Source organism: Microtus oregoni, unplaced genomic scaffold (assembly GCF_018167655.1).
Source record: "Microtus oregoni isolate MIOR12 unplaced genomic scaffold, Mior012 000018F_ref0000195, whole genome shotgun sequence".
Classification (NCBI taxonomy): domain Eukaryota; kingdom Metazoa; phylum Chordata; class Mammalia; order Rodentia; family Cricetidae; genus Microtus; species Microtus oregoni.
The window spans coordinates 28,760,070-28,779,475 of NW_024543077.1; the positions used below are offsets into that span (position 1 = coordinate 28,760,070).

A 19,406-nucleotide genomic window follows, 5' to 3' on the forward strand; every position below is an offset into this window, starting at 1 on the left:
TTTGTTCATGGCTAGAATCCACTAATGAGGTAGTACATACCATATTCATCTTTTTGGGTCCTCTCACCACATAATAATCAAAACACTAAACATACAGAGTAAAGAAAGAACATTAAGAGCTGTAAACAAAAAAGGCCAAGTACCATTTAAGGCAGACCTATCAGAATTACACCTGACTTCTCATTGAAGACAATAAAAGCCAGAAGGTCATGGTCAAGCATTATGCAGATATTAAGAGACCACGGATGCCAGCCCAGACTACTATACCCAGTAAAACTTTCAATCACCAGAGAAGGACAAAACAAGATATTCCAGGACAAAACTAGATTTAACCAGTACCTAGCCATAAACTCAGCCATACACAAAATACTAAAAGGAAAACTGAAGAAAGTTAGGTTAACCAAGAAAAACACAGACAATTGATGGTCTCATAGCAGTAAATCCAAAAGAAGGGAAAAAGGCACGAATTAACATCACCAACAATGAATACTAAATTAATAGGAGATAGCAATCACTGGTCATTCTTTTAAAAATATTTATTTATTTATTATGTATACAATATTCTGTCTGTGTGTAAGTTTGCAGGCTAGAAGAGGGCACCAGACTTCATTACAGATGGTTGTGAGCCACCATGTGGTTGCTGGGAATTGAATTCAGGACCTTTGGAAGAGCAGGCAATGCTCTTAACCACTGAGCATCTCTCCAGCCCAATCACTGGTCACTAATATCTCTTAATATAAATGGAGTCAACTCACCTATATAAAGACACAGGCAAACAGATTGGATACAAATAAAGAATTCATCCTCCTCCTGCATAAAAGAAACACATCTCAACCTCAAAGACAGACATTGTCTCAGAGTAAAGGGTTGGAAAAAGTATTCAATCAAATTGACCTAAGAAACAAGTGGCTGTAGATATCCTAATATCTACCAAGATAGACTTCAAGCTAAAATTGTTCAGAAGAGACAAGAAGGTTATTTCATATTAGTCATAAGAAAAATCTATCAAGAGAAATCTCATTACGGATCATCAATGTCCCAAATATAAGGCCACGCTCATTTGTAAAAGAAACACTTCTAAAACTTAAAACATACATAAAACCCCACGTACTAATAGTGGAAACTTCAATGTTCCCCTCTCACCACTGGACAGGTCATTCAGACAAAAAATTAACAGAGAAATAAGGTATCTAACAGATGTTATGACTCAAATGTACTGAACAGACTTTGATAGAATATTCCTTTCAAACAGAAAAGAATATATTTTCTTCTCCATACCTGATGGAACTTACTCAAAAATCAACCACATACTCAGTAACAAGACAAACCTCAACAAATACAAAAAAAATCGGAATACCCCTATGTACTTTATCAGATCATCTGGTTAAAAACTAGAAGTCAACAGCATACTAATTTCATCAAATCCACAAACATGGAAATTAAACAATGCTAACCAGAATTATCAATGGGTCAAGAAAGAAAAAAAAAAGAAGAAATTAAAGAATTTCTAAAATTCAATGAAAATGACCACACAACATATCCAAATTTATGGGACACAATGAAAGTAGAGTTAAGAGAAAAGTTCATAGCACTAAATGCCTGCATATAGAAGACAGAAAAATCCCACATTAGTGAATTAATAAAACCTTTGAAAACTTTTGAACAAAAAGTAGTAAACTCACCTAAGAAATCAAGACAGCAGGAAAAATCAAATTAAGAGCTGAAATCAACAAAATAGAAACAGAAAAAAACAATACAAAGAATCACTGAAACAAAGAGTAGGTTCTTATAGAAAATCAGCAAAATAGACAAAACTTTATACAAATTGACCAAAAGGCAGAGAGAAAATATGCAAATGAACAAAATCAGAAATGAAAAGGGGGGGCATAACAACAGACATGGAAGAACTACAGAGTATCATCAGGTCATATTTTGAAAACGCCACAAAATTGGAAAACTTAAAGGAAATAGACAACTTTCTGGATAAATATCACTTACCAAAATTAAATCAACACCAGATAAAAATTAAACACACCTATAACTGATGAATAAATAGAAACAGCCTCCAAAAGACTCCCAACCAAAAAAAGCCCAGGACCAGATGGTTTCAGCTCAGAATTATACAAGACTTTCAAAGAGAAACTAATACCAATACTCCTTGAGTTATTTCACATGATAGAAACAGAAGGAACAATGCCAAACCCTTTTTTTTGAGGCTACAATTACCCTGACACTCAAACCACAGAAAGACATTATAAAGAAAATTACAGACCAATCTCACTCGTGAACATTGATCCAAAAATACAAAAAAAAAAAAAATACTGGCAAATCAAATCCAAGAACACATCAGATCATTCATCCAACATGATCAAGTTGGCTACATCCAAGAGATGCAAGAATGGTTCAACAAACAAAAATCTGTCAACATTATCCATCATATAAACAAACTGAAAAATAAAAAGCACATGATCATCTCATTAGATAACGAAAAAGCATTAGATAAAATACAACATCCCTTCATGATAAAAGGAATATACCTAAACATAAACATAATAAATGCAATACTCAGCAAGCCAACAGCCAACATCAAACTAAATGTAGAGAAACACCCAGCTATTCCACTGAAATCAAGAACAAGACAAGATTGTCCACTCTCTTTATATCTATTCAATATAGTTCTTGAGGTCCTAGGTAGGGCAATAAGACACCAAAAGGAGATCAATTGACTACAAATCAGAAAAGAAAAAGCCAAACGCTCACTGTTTGTTGATGGTATGATAGTTTACATAAGCGATTCCAAAATTCTACCAAGGAACTTCTACAAATCATAAACACTTTCAGTAATGTAGCACAATACTGGATCAGAAAAAAAAACAATATCCCTCCTATACAAAGATAATAAAAGGGCTGGAAAAGAAATCAGAGAAACAACACTCTTCACAATAACCAAAAGTAGCATAAAATATTTCAAAGTAACTCTAACCAAACAAGTGGAAGACTTGTATAACAAGAACTTTGAATCTTTGAAGAAAGAAATTAAGAAGAAAACAGAAAGTGGAAAGATCTTCCATACTTTTTGCTAGACAAAATAAACATAGTAAAAATGGCAATCTTACTACAAAAGCACTCTACAGATTCAATGCACTGACCATCAAAATTCCAGAAAAATTCTTCACAGACCTCGAAAGAAAGGTACTCAACTTCATATGGAAAAGAAAATATCCCAGGATAGCCAAAACAATCCTGTACAATAAAAGAACATCTGGAGGCATCACAATTCCTGACTTCAAACTTTACTACAGAGCTACAATCCTGAAAACAGCCTGGTATTGGCAAAAGAACAGACAGAAGATGAATGAACCAAATCAAAGAACCAGATATTAATCCATACACCTTTGAACACCTGATTTCTGACAAAGCAAAAAATGTCAAATGGAAAAAAAGAAAGCCTATATAACAAATGATGCTGGAATGCCTGGATATCAACATGTAGAAAATAAAAATAGACCCATATCTATCACCATGCACAAAACTCAACTCCAAATGGATCAAAGACCTCAACATGGAGCCAGCCTCACTGAAATTTATAGAAGAGAAAGTGGGAAGTACACATGAACACAAGGGCACAGGAGACCACTTCCTAAATATAATCCCAGCATCACAGACACTGATAGAAACAATTAATAAATTAGACCTCCTGAAACTGAAAATCTTCTGCAAAGCAAAGGAGATGGTCAACAGGACAAAACAACAGCCTACAGAATGGGAAAAGATCATCACTAACCCCATATCAGAGGTCTGATCTCCAAAGTAGACAAAGAACTCAAGAAATTGGTCATCAAAAGAACAAATAATCTAATTTTAAAAAATGGAGCACAGACCTAAACAGAGAACTCTCAGCAGAGGAATCTAAAAGGGCTGAAAGACACTTAAGGAAATGTTCAACATCTTTAGACATCAGAAAATAGCAAAACAACTCTGAGATTCTGTCTTACACCTGTAAGAATGGCCAAGATCAAAAATACTGATCACAACTTATGCTGGAGAGATTGTGGGGAAAAGGGAACACTTCTGCATTGCTGGTGGGAATTCAAGGGGTACAACCTCTTTGGATATCAGTGTTGTGATTTCACAGAAAATTAGGAAACAACCTTCCTCAAGACCCAATAATACCACTTTTGGGTATATAACCAAAGGATGCTCAAAAATGCACAAGGACATGTGCTCAACTATGTTCATAGCAGCTTTGTTTGTCATAGCCAGAACCTGGAAACAACCTAAATGCTCTTTGACCAAAAAACAGATAAGGAAAATGTGGTACATTTACACAATGGAGTACTACACAGCAAAAAAAAAAATAATGACAGGTTGAATATTGCAGGAAATGGATATAGCTAGAAAACATTATTTTGAGTGAGGTAACCAAGACACAGAATGAAAACTGCCACATATACTCACTTATAGGTGGTTTTTAAAAATAAAGCAAAGAAAACTAGCCTACAAACCACAATCCCAGAGAACTTAGACCACAATGAGGACATTAGGAGGGACTTACATGATATAATGTACATGGGAAGTAGAGGAAGACAGGATCTCCTGACTAAATTGGCAGCATACGGACAATGAGGGAGTGTTAAAGAGGGTAGGGAAAAGACAGGAAGGGGAGTAAAGAGCAATGTAGAACTCAAAAAAAATCAATAAAAAAATACATTCCTAAAAATATCATCGGGTCATAAAAATATTAGAAACCCCATTAGCACAGACAATGAGAGCAACAATGAATAAATGGGACCTCCAGAAACTGAGAAGCTTCTGTAAAGCAAATGATACTCTCATTAAGACAAAAAAGCATCCTACTGGATGGGAGAAGATCTTCACCAACCCCATATTAGACAAAGGACTGATCTCCAAAATATATAATGAACTCAAGAAACTAGACACTAGCTGGGCGATGGTGGCGCATGCCTTTAATACCAGCACTCGGGAGGCAGAGGCAGGCAGATCTCTGTGAGTTCAAGACCAGCCTGGTCTACAGAGCTAGTTCCAGGACAGGCTCCATGCCACAGAGGAATCCTGTCTCGAAAAACCAAAAAAAAAAAAATACTAGAAACTAAAATTCTAATTAACCCAATTTAAAAATGGGGTGCTGAACTGAACAGAGAATTCTCAACAGAAGAAGTTCAAATGGCCAAATGACACTTAAGGTCATGTTCAACTTCCGTAGTGATTACGGAAATGCAAATCAAAACAACTTTGAGATACCATCTTACACCTGTCAGAAAGGATGGGAGAAGATCTTCACCAACCCCATATTAGACAAAGGACTAATCTCCAAAATATATAATGAACACTAATGATAGCCTTGGTTTGAAAGGATATGGAGTAAGGGGAACGCTCACTCATCCACTGCTGGTGGGAATGCAAACTTGTGCAACCATTTTGGAAATCAGTGTGGTGGTTTCTCAGGAAATTCAGAATCAGCCTACCTCACCAGCAATACCACTCTTGGGAATATACCCAAGAGATGCCCAGACATACTACAAAAGCATTTGTTTGACTATGTTTATAGCAGCACTGTTTTTAATAACCAGAACCTGGAAATAACCTAGCTGCTCCTCAATGGAAGAATGGATAAAGAAAGTATGGAAGCCGGGCGGTGGTGGCGCACGCCTTTAATCCCAGCACTCGGGAGGCAGAGGCAGGCGGATCTCTGTGAGTTCGAGACCAACCTGGTCTAGAAGAGCTAGTTCCAGGACAGGCTCCAAAACCACAGAGAAACCCTGTCTCGAAAAACCAAAAAAAAAAAAAAAAGAAAAGAAAGTATGGAATATATATATATTAGAGTACTACTTACTTAGTGGTAAAAAAAAAATGACATCTTGAATTTTGCATGCAAATGGATGGAAATCGAAAACACTATCCTGAGTGAGATAACCCAGACCCAAAAAAATGAATTTGGTATGTACTCACTCATTTGTGGACTCTAGCCATAAACAAAGGATATACAAAGCCTATGGTTCACAAGCCTAGAGAAGCCAAATAACAAGGTGAACCCAAAGAAAAACATATATAGGTCCTCCTGGAAATTGGAAGCAAAAAAGTCTTCTGGGCAATAGTTGTGAGCATGGGGGTGAGGGCAGGGGTGGGAGTGAAGTTGGGGGAAGGGGAAAGTGGAAGAGAGAAGGGAGAAGGGAAGGACTGGCAAGAGCTTGGGGGAGGGGGAGGGTGGAGATGGAGGAAGGGCCGATATAGGAGCAGGAAAGAAGATGGCTACACTAAGGAATGCATTTTAGGGTTGGCAAGAGACTTGCCTCTAGAGGGATCCCAGGTGTCCATGGGGATGTCCCCAGCTAGGTCCTTGGACAGCAAAGGCAAAGGTGCCTGAACTGTCCTTGCCCCACTGTCACATTGATGTGAGATCAGACTATCACACTGATCTCGAATATCACCCATAGAATCTTCCTTGGGCCACGATGGATGGAGATAGAGACAGAGACCCTCATCAGAACAACGGACTGAGCTCCTGAGGTCCAGTTGAAGGGCAGAAGGAGGGAGAACATGAGCAAAGAAGTCAGGACTGCAAGGGATTGGTCCACCCACTGAGACAGGGTGCCTATTCTAATGGGAGCTCACCAAATCCAGCTGGACGGGGTCTGAATGAGCACATGATCAAACCGGACTCTCTGAATGCGGCTGACAATGGGGGCTGACTGAGAAGCCATTGTTAAAGGCACTGGGACTTGTTTTATGGCATGTTCTGGCTTTTTGGGACCCTAGTCTATTTGGATGCACAGCTCCCTAGGCCTGGATGTAGGGGGGAGGGCCTTGGACTTCCCACATGACAGTGTTCCCTGCCCTCTATCAAGCAGGGAGAGGGAGGGAGGAGGTAGATTGGGGAGTGGGAGGGGATTGGGAGGAGGGAAGGAAGTGTAAATATTTGAATGGAAAAAAAAGGAAATAAAGAAGGAATGAGCAAAACAAAATATTAGAAACCAAGGACACAGGAGGGAGATAATGAGAGGAGAAAATGGCTTTGAGCCTAAAGGAAAAGAGGGTTCAACTGCTCCTGAATGAGAGCTGAAAATAACTGCCTCACAAGGAGAACACAAGTGTTTGTGAGGTAGGGAGTTTAGGGAAGATCGAAACACACATTTGTCAATTGTGTGTGACTGTGAAAGTGTAGGAGAAGACTGGGATCTAGGCATGCAGGCAGGCAGCTGTGATGTCCTGCTAATGAGCATCTTTTTCATCTTGAGAGCAGTGAGGAGCCATTTGTGACTGTCAGTCAGGAAATGATGCACTCTTAAATAGTAAAATGGTACTCCCAGCTCCCCACTGAGGACACATTAAGAAGGGCAATACCAATGTCTAGTATCTATTTATTTTCATGGTACTGGTCATACTATGTAGCACAAGAGGACATTAATTTAACCATCAATCTGCCTTAACTTAATAAATGCTGATATTATAGATGTGAATGAAGGAACCTAACCAAGGCTGAAGTCCTTTTTTTTTTTTTCGAGAGAGGGTTTCTCTGTAGCTTTGGTGCCTGTCCTGGAACTAGCTCTTGTAGACCAGGCTGGCCTCAAACTCCCAGAGATCTGCCTGCCTCTGCCTCCCGAGTGCTGGGATTAAAGTTATGCACCACCACTTCCTGGCCAAGGCTGAAGTCTTGAGATTAGATCAGATTAAGGTGCTGGGTACTAGCTCAGGCAAGTTCAGGACAGGGGAAGAATTGGGGAGTCACGCTGACAATTTTAGTAAGACTTAGGCTGTGTCTCTGCAGTGGAGGTTCCCAGAGTTCTATAATCTACTCTGCATTGGTATTGGCATTTGATGAGATAGAGAGAAAGTCAAGATCCCTATCTTTGCAGATCACTGCCTGCTTTATGGGTGTGAGCACAATGCTGAGGACTGTGAAGACCATGTTAGAGATACAGCCCTTTATGTTTAAAGGCTTCATGTACATGAACATGATGATGCTATAGAAAAATAGGACCACAGCAAGGTACTCCAAGCAAGTGGAAAAGCATTTGCAGGGCCTACTGGCTGAGGACACCTTCAGGAAGGTGACCAGGATTGGCATGTCAGAAAGGCAAATGTGGTACTTGAGTAGAGGCAGCAGAAGGATAGCACCCACAAGGACAAAGTCATTGCTGACTGATGTGTCACCACAGGCCAGCTTCAGCACATCCAGGACCTTGCAGGTGAAGTGTCTGAATACTTGGTGGCAATACAATGGCACTCTCATGGCAATGACTGTTTCTGTCACCAACCTGAAGAGGTAGAGTACCCAGAAGACTCTTGGAGGCATCGAGAAAAACGTGTGGTTCATGTGCATGGGGTACCTGCGTTGCTGTCAAATAGCAAGGTAGTGATCACAGGCCATGATGACAAGCAGCAGGCATTCTGTGGAGCCTGTGGAATGTCTCAGATGCATCTGGATGTCACAGCCATTAGAGAAGATGGTCTTCTGGGATGAGAGAAGGTGGAACAGCATCAGAGGCACAAAAGTAGATGTGTAGAAGATACTCTAAATGGAAATATTACTCAGAAATTGTATATGAGTGTGGGTAGACAGAGATCCCACATGCACACAGCCATGAAGGCAGTGTTCCGAGCAGGGTCACCAGGTACATAACTGAGCACAGAAGAGTAGGTGCTTCAGGGATGAGTAGTCAGAAAATTCCTTCAAGATAAACTCAGAGACTTTTGTCCTGCTTCTGAGCTACATTGTTGGTAGCAGTGAGACCCCAGATCCTAAATTTCTTGTAATCCCCTGATCTGAGTGCCTACAACTGCTCTGAGCACAAGACCTTCAGGAGTTCCTGATGGTTTTTGGTGGGTTTGGCTGGGGTGTGGCTATCTCTATATAATCTGCCCCTGGACACAATAAAGGGGGCGTTCTTGGGGAATTCAAGGATGACCAAGTTGCTGTCTCTCTGTCTGTGTATTTTAACCTCCAGCCCCTTGCTCGAAGCTCAGTTACTGGGTGTGCAGCAATTGGAGGTCTTCCACCGAGATTTCATCAATAGGAGGTCCTAGCCGAGATATTGGGAACTAGGGAACGCTGAGAGGTCACCCTCAGAAGGTGAGGGTGGATTGGGGTATATGTGTTTATCTTGACATCCTTTGCTCAGTTTGGCAGCAAGTGGAACCAACCAAGAAAGAGAGGTAAGCAAACAGGGTTTTCCCCAGCCGGAGGGGACATATGTATTGGGAATAGATAATGTATATAGCTTAAAAAGATAAATGTGTACAGATGTATGATATGTGGATTGTGTTGTCTTTTGTGTTCTGGACTGGAGAAAGACATTTGATTCTAAGAACTGCTAAGAAAAGTATCTTGACTTTAAAATATGGGCTTAAGAATTTGATGTTTTGGAAAAGAGGTTCTGTTTTTGTCTCCAAAGACAAAAAAAGCCTAAGGATTTGATATTCATGGGGTTTGAATCCTCGAGACCTCCTGAAATGTTGCAGTGGACTGTGAGCTGTGGCGACTCCAAGCAGTGGCCACTGAGGGGCTGCGACACATGCAAACCCCGGGACCAGCCTCGAGGACTGATGAGGCAAGAACACTAGGCCAACTTCCAGCACTGGGCCTCAGGTCGCAGAAGCTCAGCACAACTGCCACAAGGCCTGTTGGCCTGGACCTCTGTCCCAGCCTGGGCCAACCGGCCTGGATGAAATATACCCCATCCTGATGGAGTCGGAGCCCACTGCTCCGCCCCACTGCGCCTCCACCTTCCAGCTCGGTGAGACCCCAGATCCTGAATTTCTTGTAATCTCCTGATCTGAGTTCCTACAGCTGCTCTGACCATGAGACCTTCAGGAGATCCTGATGGCAGGAGGATGGTTTTTGGTGCATTTGGCTGAGGCATGGCTATCTCTATATAATCTGCTCCTGAACACAATCAAGGGGGCATTCTTGGGGAATTCAAGGATGATCTGTGTCACTGTCTCTCTGTCTGGTGTGTCTGTGTATTTTAACCTCGAGCACCCTTGCCCAAAGCTTGTGAACTGCATGCCAGCGCACAGAGCGCAGACACAGGGGAGCGGGGTGCGTCATTTGGAGGTCTCCACCGAGATATCGGCACTACATAACACAGAGTTATGCCTGGATACACAGTAGAGTGGAAGGACAGAGGATGCAGGGTATTGGGAACAGAATTTTTTTTTTTTTTTTTTTTTTTTTTTTTTTGGTTTTTCGAGACAGGGTTTCTCTGTGGTTTTGGAGCCTGTCCTGGAACTAGCTCTTGTAGACCAGGCTGGTCAGAAAAATTGTTAAGGTCTTTTCCAACATGGATACAGGTTCTGTGACTTTGGGACAGTCTTCTAATTTTCTGTAGGTTACATCGCATCCATGTGAATAGTGAGGATAATATCCCTAAGAGGGTATTTATGGAAGTATGAATAGGCAGAATCACAGAGATCCAAAGGTGAATGAGAAATAAAGGTCTTTATTGCAGGACTTCTTGAAACCTCTAAATGGCTAATGTTTATTGGTGACTCTCCAAAAACAATGTAGATTATGCACTTACAAACTTATCTGAATTTACATCCACTTCACCTCTGGTCCTATGCCCAAGAAGAGCCCTGCAAACAGCATTTTAGAGCTGGTAGCCTGGCTCAGAGGTCCTAAAACTTACTCACATACTGGAATTATTTGGAAGACGGTCAAAACACAGTGTGTTTTCCTTCCAGTTTCTGGCTTAGGGCAGATGTGTGTTGTTACTGCTCTACTGGCACAGGGATGAATGGCTCTAAAGGTTCTGCTGAGTTTGCTGCAGCCTCTAAGCCATGGCTTGCACTGTTCTCACTATCTGGAATATTTTCATTTTTCCTACACTTGTAGCTGATCTGTCTCTTCTGGTTCTGTTTGCCACACGCCGCATGCTTTTTGTCTCAGGAAGGGGACAGCTACTGGCCTGTGAGTGAGCCCAACCCCAAAGAGATAATCTGTTAGGTGCTTTGCTTGGGCTACAGCTTTAGAAGATGTCTCCTTTGTATTTACATCTCTACTTCAGAATCAGAAATGGTTTTAGAATTAGACAGTGTCAATCCTTCTCTAAATGCAAGCACAATGTTAAAAGAAAAATTCAAAACTTGTGTCTCATATCAACAGCCTTCTGGTATGGGACAGAAAGAAGATAGATTTTAAAGGAACATTTTACTTTCCTTCATGCCCATTTTTTCTATATATTTCACTGAAAATATGTCTACATGAATAATGTTTATATTTTCAACAATGAACAGCTTCCAAGAAGAAGACATTGGAGCTCCCCAATGTCTCTACCTGATTGATATGAAAGCATGATGCTAATAGCACTATGAGACCGACTTATGGGTACAAGCTGCAGATATGGTGCACCTTCTTACAATGTTCTGGCCACAATTCCAAATAAGAACTTCAGAACAACCCGATCAAATACTTAGAAATCATTTTACTTTTATAATATCACATAGAAAGAACATCACCCCCAAGACATCTGGAAGCAATTCTAGAAGGTGCCATCCCCTGTCCCAACAAAGTTTGTCTTCGTGGTCAGGGACAACATTTAAGAGTTGATTATTACTCATATAGGGTTGGGTGAAATTATGTATACCCAGAGATCTCAAAAAAAGAGGGAAATCTGAATGGGATAATAGGTAGATTACTTACTCACACAAATAATAATAGTTTGTAATAGAAGGAATACTTATGAACTACTATTTATGGATAATTTTCATTGGTATAGACTTTTTTTATAGATACAAATTCAAGTTATACTTATCATATAGAATATTTCTATTTTTGTTTAGAATGTTTGTAACACCTATGCAGTTACGTTGTCAGATTGTATCTATGTATGATTCTACCTCTGTTTAAAACATTTTGTGTATTGACACAATTTTATGAGATATTTATCATATTGCATTATATAATTCTACCTGTGATCAAGATACTTATACATGGTTTATATTTTGAGATCATTTTCCTGCTTTACTGCATAGTTGATTAAAGATTTTTTATATTCTGATAGGAAGTCTTAATCTTCAACATTGTAATGAGACTTTAGTTGATTGCTCAGGCAGTCAGTTGTCTCTGTCATCTACTACACTTTTTGCGGGCTGCTGGACTTCACTACCTGCCTACTCAAGTAATTTAATGCTCTTCTCAGGCCTTTGATGGGGTTGAAGATAATCATACTTACTAATCATCCTCTTGTGATCTAGCCAAGCCATTTCTACTACAAGACATGAATTCCTTAGGAGAGAATGCTTATCAAAACATTAGTATATATTCCTTCCTTAATATTGATTATGCTTATAACTCTAACTTTATATTTCACATCTGTTTCTTTTTTATATTTATTTATTTATTTATTTATTTATTATGTATACAATATTCTGTCTGTGTATATGCCTGCAGGCCAGAAGAGGGCACCAGACCCAATTACAGATGGTTGTGAGCCACCATGTGGTTGCTGGGAATTGAACTCAGGACCTTTGGAAGAGCACGCAATGCTCTTAACCTCTGAGCCATCTCTCCAGCCCCTCACATCTGTTTCTTGTATACATAGTTTTGTATTGAGTTTGGAATTTCTTTTTTTTTTTTTTTCAAGACAGGGTTTCTCTGTGGTTTTGGAGCCTGTCCTGGAACTAGCTCCTGTAGACCAGGCTGTTCTTGAACTCACAGAAATCCGCCTGCCTCTGCCTCCTGAGTGCTGGGATTAAAGGCATGTGCCACCACCACCCAGCCAAGTTTGGAATTTCTTATTTAAGCAAAAGGGTTAGGTGCTGGGAGAGCTTCTTGAGTCAATACCCTGTAAGATACCAATCCACTTGGGCATGGTCTCCTACATTATAAATCAATCTGAAAAGTGTTTGGTCACTTTCTTCAATTCAGCTCTTGATTCTGGCTGCTAGATTTATTGGATACAAGATCCATTGCCCTGGGGCTGGAGATATGGCTCAGTGGTTAAGAGCACTGACTGCTCTTCCAGAGGACCTGTGTTCAATTCGCAGCATTCACATGGTAGCTCACAACTGTCTGAAGATCCAGTTGCAGGGGATCTGACACCTTCACACATAAAAATAAAGTTAAATAAACCATAAAAATATTTTTTTTAAAAGAAAAGATCCATTGCCGGTAGGTGCTCATCTGACCTATAAAATTCCAAGATATTCTTACACTCTAACTTGGTATTTTCAAAAGTTAAAGATTCAATTAGTACTCACATAGGTCAGGGTCTGTCACTCTGACTTGTACAACCTTCAAAACTCATAATTAAAACATGAACTCAGTGTTTAATGGTGAATTTAGAATGAATGCAGCTATATATATTTTTTTTTTTTTTTTTTGGTTTTTCGAGACAGAGTTTCTTTGTGGCTTTGGAGCCTGTCCTGGAACTAGCTCTTGTAGACCAGGCTGGCCTCGAACTCACAGAGATCCGCCTGCCTCTGCCTCCCTAGTGCTGGGATTAAAGGCGTGCGCCACCATTGCCCGGCTTGAATGCAGCTATATTAAGTAAAACCAAACACTTCTCTCTCTCATGTGAGTTTGATCATAGGTTTGGAAACATGGGGAGATATGGTATACACCTTCAATTTTCTTTTGGAAAATATGTGTGGATTGCATTTACTTAAATGTCATAAATCAGTTTGCCTTGGAAAGAGGAATTATTTTATTCAGCTACAAAATTAAGCAAATTTCAGCTATTCATTTTGTACTTTGTATAATTCACCCATGAACTGCTGTTTACCAAAGATTTTTTAACTGACTTTTTATTCAACTACTCTCCCTTCCTCTCCCCTCCCCCTTTCCCATGATCCACATGTTCCCAATTTACTAAGATCTTGTCTTTGTCTAGGTCTATATAGAATAGATTTATGTATATCTCTTTGTTTCCATTTTGTTGTCTATGTTCTTTGAGAATTGTAGACTGGTTGTCCTCTGTTTTATATTTAAATGCCACTTAGGAGTGAGTACATTTATATTTTTCTTTCTGGGTCTGGGTTAACTCACTCTTATGTTTTCTAGATCCATAAATTTGAAGATGTAATTGTCTTTATCCATGTTAATTTCTTTGTCCATACTTCAGTGGAAGGGATGTTTTCAGGTTCTGGCTGTGAACAAATAATGTTGCTGTGAACATAGTTGACCACTTGTCCTTGTAGTATGCCTGAGCATCCATTAGGTACATATCCAAAGTGGTATTGCTGGGTTTTAAGATGGGTTGTTTCCTAATTTTCTTTCTTTATAATTTTTGGTTTTCCAAGACACGGTTTCTCTGTAGATTTGGAGCCTGTCCTGAAACTAGCTCTTGTAGACCAGGCTGGCCTTGAAGTCAGAGGGGCCTGTCTCTGCCTCCCAAGTGCAGGGATTAAAGGCATGCCTCACAACCAGGCAGTTGGCTTTCTAATTTTCTGAGAAAACACCATATCAAAGTGGCTGACTCAGTTTGCACTCCCATCAGCAATGGAGGAGTGTTCCCTTAACCCCACATCCTCTCCAGCTTAAGTTGTCACCAATGTTTTTGATTTTGGCTATTATTACAGATATGAGGGAACTTCAGAGTTGTTCTGATTTTCATTTCTCTAATGGCTAAGGAGTTTGGAAATATCACTAAGTGTCTCTCAGTAATTTAAGATTCCTATGTTGAAAGTTCTTTATGTCTGTACTCCATTTAATATTGGATTATTTATTCTTTTGATGACTATTTCATTTATTTCTTTGTATGTTTTAAAGATCAGTCCTCTGTCCAATGTGGGGTAGGTGAAGATCTTTTCCCATACTATAGACTGCCTTTTTTGTATTTCTGATCATGTCTTTGGTTCACAGAAACATTTGTTACAAAAGGTCTCATTTATTAATTATTTCTCTCAGTGTCTGTGCTGCTGGGGTTATAATTTGAAATTGGTCTCTTTTGCGAGTGTGTTCAAGTATACTTCCTATGTCTTTTATGTGGTTTAGTGTGTTTGGCTTTCTGTTATGGTCTTTGATCCATTTGGACTTGAGTTTTATTCATGGTGATAGATGTGGATCTACTTTCATTCTTCCCCACACTGATATTCAGTTATGCCAGCACCATGTTGAATATGCTTTCTTTTTCCATCATATATTTTTTTGGTTCTTTGACAAAATTCAGGTGTAGTAGGTGAGTGGATTGATATCCGATTCTTAGAATCAGTTCCATTGGTCCTCCTGTCTGTTTTTGTGCCAATACCAGGCTCTTTTCAGTACTGTAGCTCTGTAGTAGACTGAAGTCAGGGAATGTGATGACTCCAGAAATTATTTTTTGTATACAGTTGTTTTGGATATCCTGCATATTTTTCTTTACTATATGAAGTTGAGTATTTTTATTTTGAGGTCTGTGAAGAATTTTTCTGATATTTACATGGGAATGGTATTGAACCTGTAGATTGCTTTTGGAAAGGTTTTCATTTTTACTATCTTGAATTCTACCTAACAAGGGCAAGGGACATCTTCCCATTCTGTGGTGTCTTCTTCGGTTGTTTTCTTCAAAGATTTAATGTTCATTTCCTACAGTCCTTTCACTTCTTTATTAAGTTATTCCATAATATTTTATATTATATCTGTCTATGGTTAACGGTGATGTTTCCATAATATATTAATTCTAGCCATCTTTTTCAAAAAATATTCCTTGTAACCACCTCTATCTACCTTCCTCATGACCATTCCCAACCTTCTGATAACCATAATTATACCCCAACTTCTAATGCAACGTTTAAACAAAACATAAAATTAAACGTATGAGAGATTTGACTCTTCAAGCCTCTCATGTTTCAGTTAATGGTATCCTTTGGGATTAAAAACATCATTGAATTTTATGATTTTATGGTTCTGGTTTGAGAGCCAAATTGGGTTTCTTTCACAGGCCCTTTTTTAATGTTTTGTCTGTTTTCAGGGAGACTTTTTTTTTTTTTACCTAGTTCTAGATTCAGAGATAAAGTGCTTTGCTTTGGCTCTGGTTTCAGGCCCAATGTTAGAATACCCTTGCTGTAACTCATAATACTTCATAAAAGGTTTTATGAAATACAATCCTGGTTTAAACTAGAATAAAAAGAGGTATCATGATGCTTAAACAGATTGTGGACACTATCAAATTTTTCTCTACACAATAGCTGCTTTTGCTTAACTGACTGTAAGTGGCTTTAGATCTTAAAGAATAATTTAAAATGAGCCCCTAGCTTTTTCCTCTGGTCCAAAGGATTATGACAATATGCACAAGCTTTATCAGATTGATTACACACAAAGTCTTACTCTCATATGAAGCACAAAACAATATGACACTGAATTAATTTATAGAGTTTCACTACAGTATGATGTTTTCTCATGTTTTTAAAGACTAAAGACATTAACTTCAGCGTTTCTCCACAGGTAGGCTCATATTATGTATTTGGAGATGATTGAAGGAGCTGCCGGCGGCAGCTGGCCTCAAATGGGGCCAAGGAAGTTTCATTATTAATCAATGACCTTCCTCCATCATTTCCCCTTTTTCTGTTTAAACAAGAAGGAAAGGCTTTTACTTTAACATGGTAAAATTTAACATGGTAAAATCGATCATATCTGCAGAGGATAGTTATCTAATTGCAAATTCAATGTTCCTTCACTCAAGATAACCTTCCTAATCTGGACACCCACACAATCTGGTCTGTGTTCATTCACATGACATTAATTTACACATTTTGGGCAATTACAAACCACTCCTGCTACCACAGTCAGGCCCTTTAACATAGTGGTGGCTCCAACAGCTGAATGCCTATGCTGTGCCCCCTGCAGTGCACACAATAATCTATTCTTCCTATTGTGATCTGAGGACAGAAGAAATGCTCCATATGCAAATCCTTTTCCTGCGACTGCATTGGGCAGTCAACTACATGCCTCAAATGCATTATTTTACTTTACTGGTTTTTTTTTTTTGAGACAAGGTATCTCTGTAGCTTTGGTGACTGTCCTGGAACTAGCTCTTGTAGACCAGCCAGGCTTCAAACTCACAGATTCTGCATACATCTGCCTCTCGAGTGCTTGGATTAAAGGCATGCATCACCACTGCCCAGCAAATATATAATTTTAATACTGTGAATTGGTATAGTCACTTAAGCACTTTGAGGGTGTAAGATAGAGGACACTCAAGGTTTCCCAGGAAAGCAACAAAGAGGGACCAAAGCCACCTAAGTCAATATAACAGAAGTTGTCTCAGAAGCAAAATTTCTCTCGGGACAGAAATGCAGCTCTTCTAGAATTAATATGCCTTCCCACTGAGAAATCACATCATACACTTAGGAGATTAATAAAGAAAAGTATCTTTAATGATGTTATGCATTGATCTCTGTCCAATGCTCAAGAGACAGAAGTTACATAGATTGTGCATTCAATATATGCTGTTAGACATAAGTATCCCTTAGGATAATGGTCCAGATTATACTCTGAACAATTGAAACAGAAACAGGTAACTTGCCAGTCTAAATATATAGGCAAAAATATTCTCAGAATATTTTCTTAAGTATGCCCATGACCTGTTACAGCAGGTCATTCTTCACTGACAGGGTTCTAAGGTGAAGATCACAAGGGAGGAGAAAGACTGGACTGGACAAGTAAAAGATAAAAAAGATAAGGTGGGGAGGTGTTGCTGAAGATATGTCCCAGCCTAGTAAGCTTCTTAAGAAAAATAGCATCTTAGGTGAGCAGTGGTGGGGCATGCCTTGAAATCCTGCCAGGAGATCTCTGTGAGTTCAAGGCCAGCCTAGTCCATAAAAGCTTGTTCCAGGACGGGCTCCAAAGCTACAGAGAAACTTGAAAAACCAAAAAAAAAAAAAAAAAAAAGAAAAAAGAAAAATAGCATCTTGCCAGGTGGTGGTGGCCTATACCTTTAATCCCAAGACACAGGGAGAAGAACCCTGTGCCTCTCTGTGAGTTGAAAGCCAGCCTGGTCTATTACTTCCTAGGGGGAAATGAAAGAATTACATGAAGTCAGCAGAAACTATAATACAATGAGACAAATTTAGGAAGAGGCTAGTCCAACAATTCTACACAAAGGGTATACAGGGTATTTTGAAATCTTTGCTACATCCAGAATGGCCTTGGTACTGAGAACCATAGCTCCATATTTTGGGAAAGGTTGAGTTGTCAAGATCTGAAGCAACCCCTCCACAAAGGCCTGGACACCAGACCATTATGGGCCCTCCAATGCACAGTCCTGGTTTTAGAGAATGAGCTCTGTTTTAGTATCAATACATCAGGTCCTTAGGGAAACTCACAGGCTTATGTCCCAGGCTGTTACTAGGTCAGCAAGAATGTCCCTCCTCCCCGCCTGAGGTCCTAAAGGAAAGCCTTGATTGATCAGGCGAGTCATTCACACAATAGTGTTTTACATTTCAAACATATGTCACCCGGTTATATTAGTCTTCTGACAGAACTATGCCTCTCTCAAAAAGAAAACTGGAACTTTATGGCATGCCAGGTCTTAAGGTTGGTTGTGACCTGTAATGTCTCCTAGAGCAGCTAGTTATCAGGTCTATTCTTTGATATTTAGTTGGGTGTAGTGATTTTTTTTGTTTTTTGTGTTTTGAGACAGGGTTTCTCTCTGGCTTTGGAGCCTGTCCTGGAACTAGCTCTTGTAGGTCAGGCTGGCCTTGAACTCAAAGAAATCCACCGGCCTCTACCTCAAGAGTATTGGAATTAAAGGTGTGCACCACCACAACCCAGCAGTGACATTTTATTTTTAACTCAGTAATGGCTTCTTTGAAATGGTTTGGAGTCAAATATCTGGACACTCCTGATAAACAATGTATACCTGGGCATTCTAATCTCTACCAGCCCTCATTAGCATAGACTCACAGTTTGGCTGATTTAGACACATTTCTCCCTCTGATAAATTCTACTTTGTGAGACTTAATTATTTCAGAAGCATTGGTCAATCTATTGTATCACCAATTTTACTCTTCTCCATTTTGACACAGTAGTGGAGAGCTACATGACATGTGAGATGCCTTTGATAACGTCCACAAATTTAAATATAAATTCAGATTATATTTAAAGCTTAAATGCAAAGTGCTCGATATCAAGAAGATACTGGAGAAACGAGGCTTCTCTGAGTTTGGCAACTTGTTTTCATGAATGCAGGAACCCTGTTGAAGTTGCCTAGGAAAGTGTTTGTGCACGCAGCCTTCTGCTCCCAATACTCTAAGGAGATGAAGCTACAGAGCAAAGTTATTCAGAGGCCTGCCCCTAGCTCCAGGAGTTAGCAGAGACCATGAGGGACTTCACAATACAGGGAATATGGCGGCGGGTTCCCAACCAGACCCATGGAGGTAACAACATAGTGTTTTCCGCACCTCGCCCTCTGCTCCTCCCCATCAGAAGACAGCATTACCTCACTCACCATGTTGTGCTTCTCCAT

The 19,406-nt window shown here is 39.6% G+C and overlaps 1 pseudogene; it reads right to left on the reverse strand.

Annotated features, from left to right (window-relative positions):
* Positions 1–7,810: 7,810 nt before the first annotated feature.
* Positions 7,811–19,406, reverse strand: LOC121458787 (annotated as a pseudogene).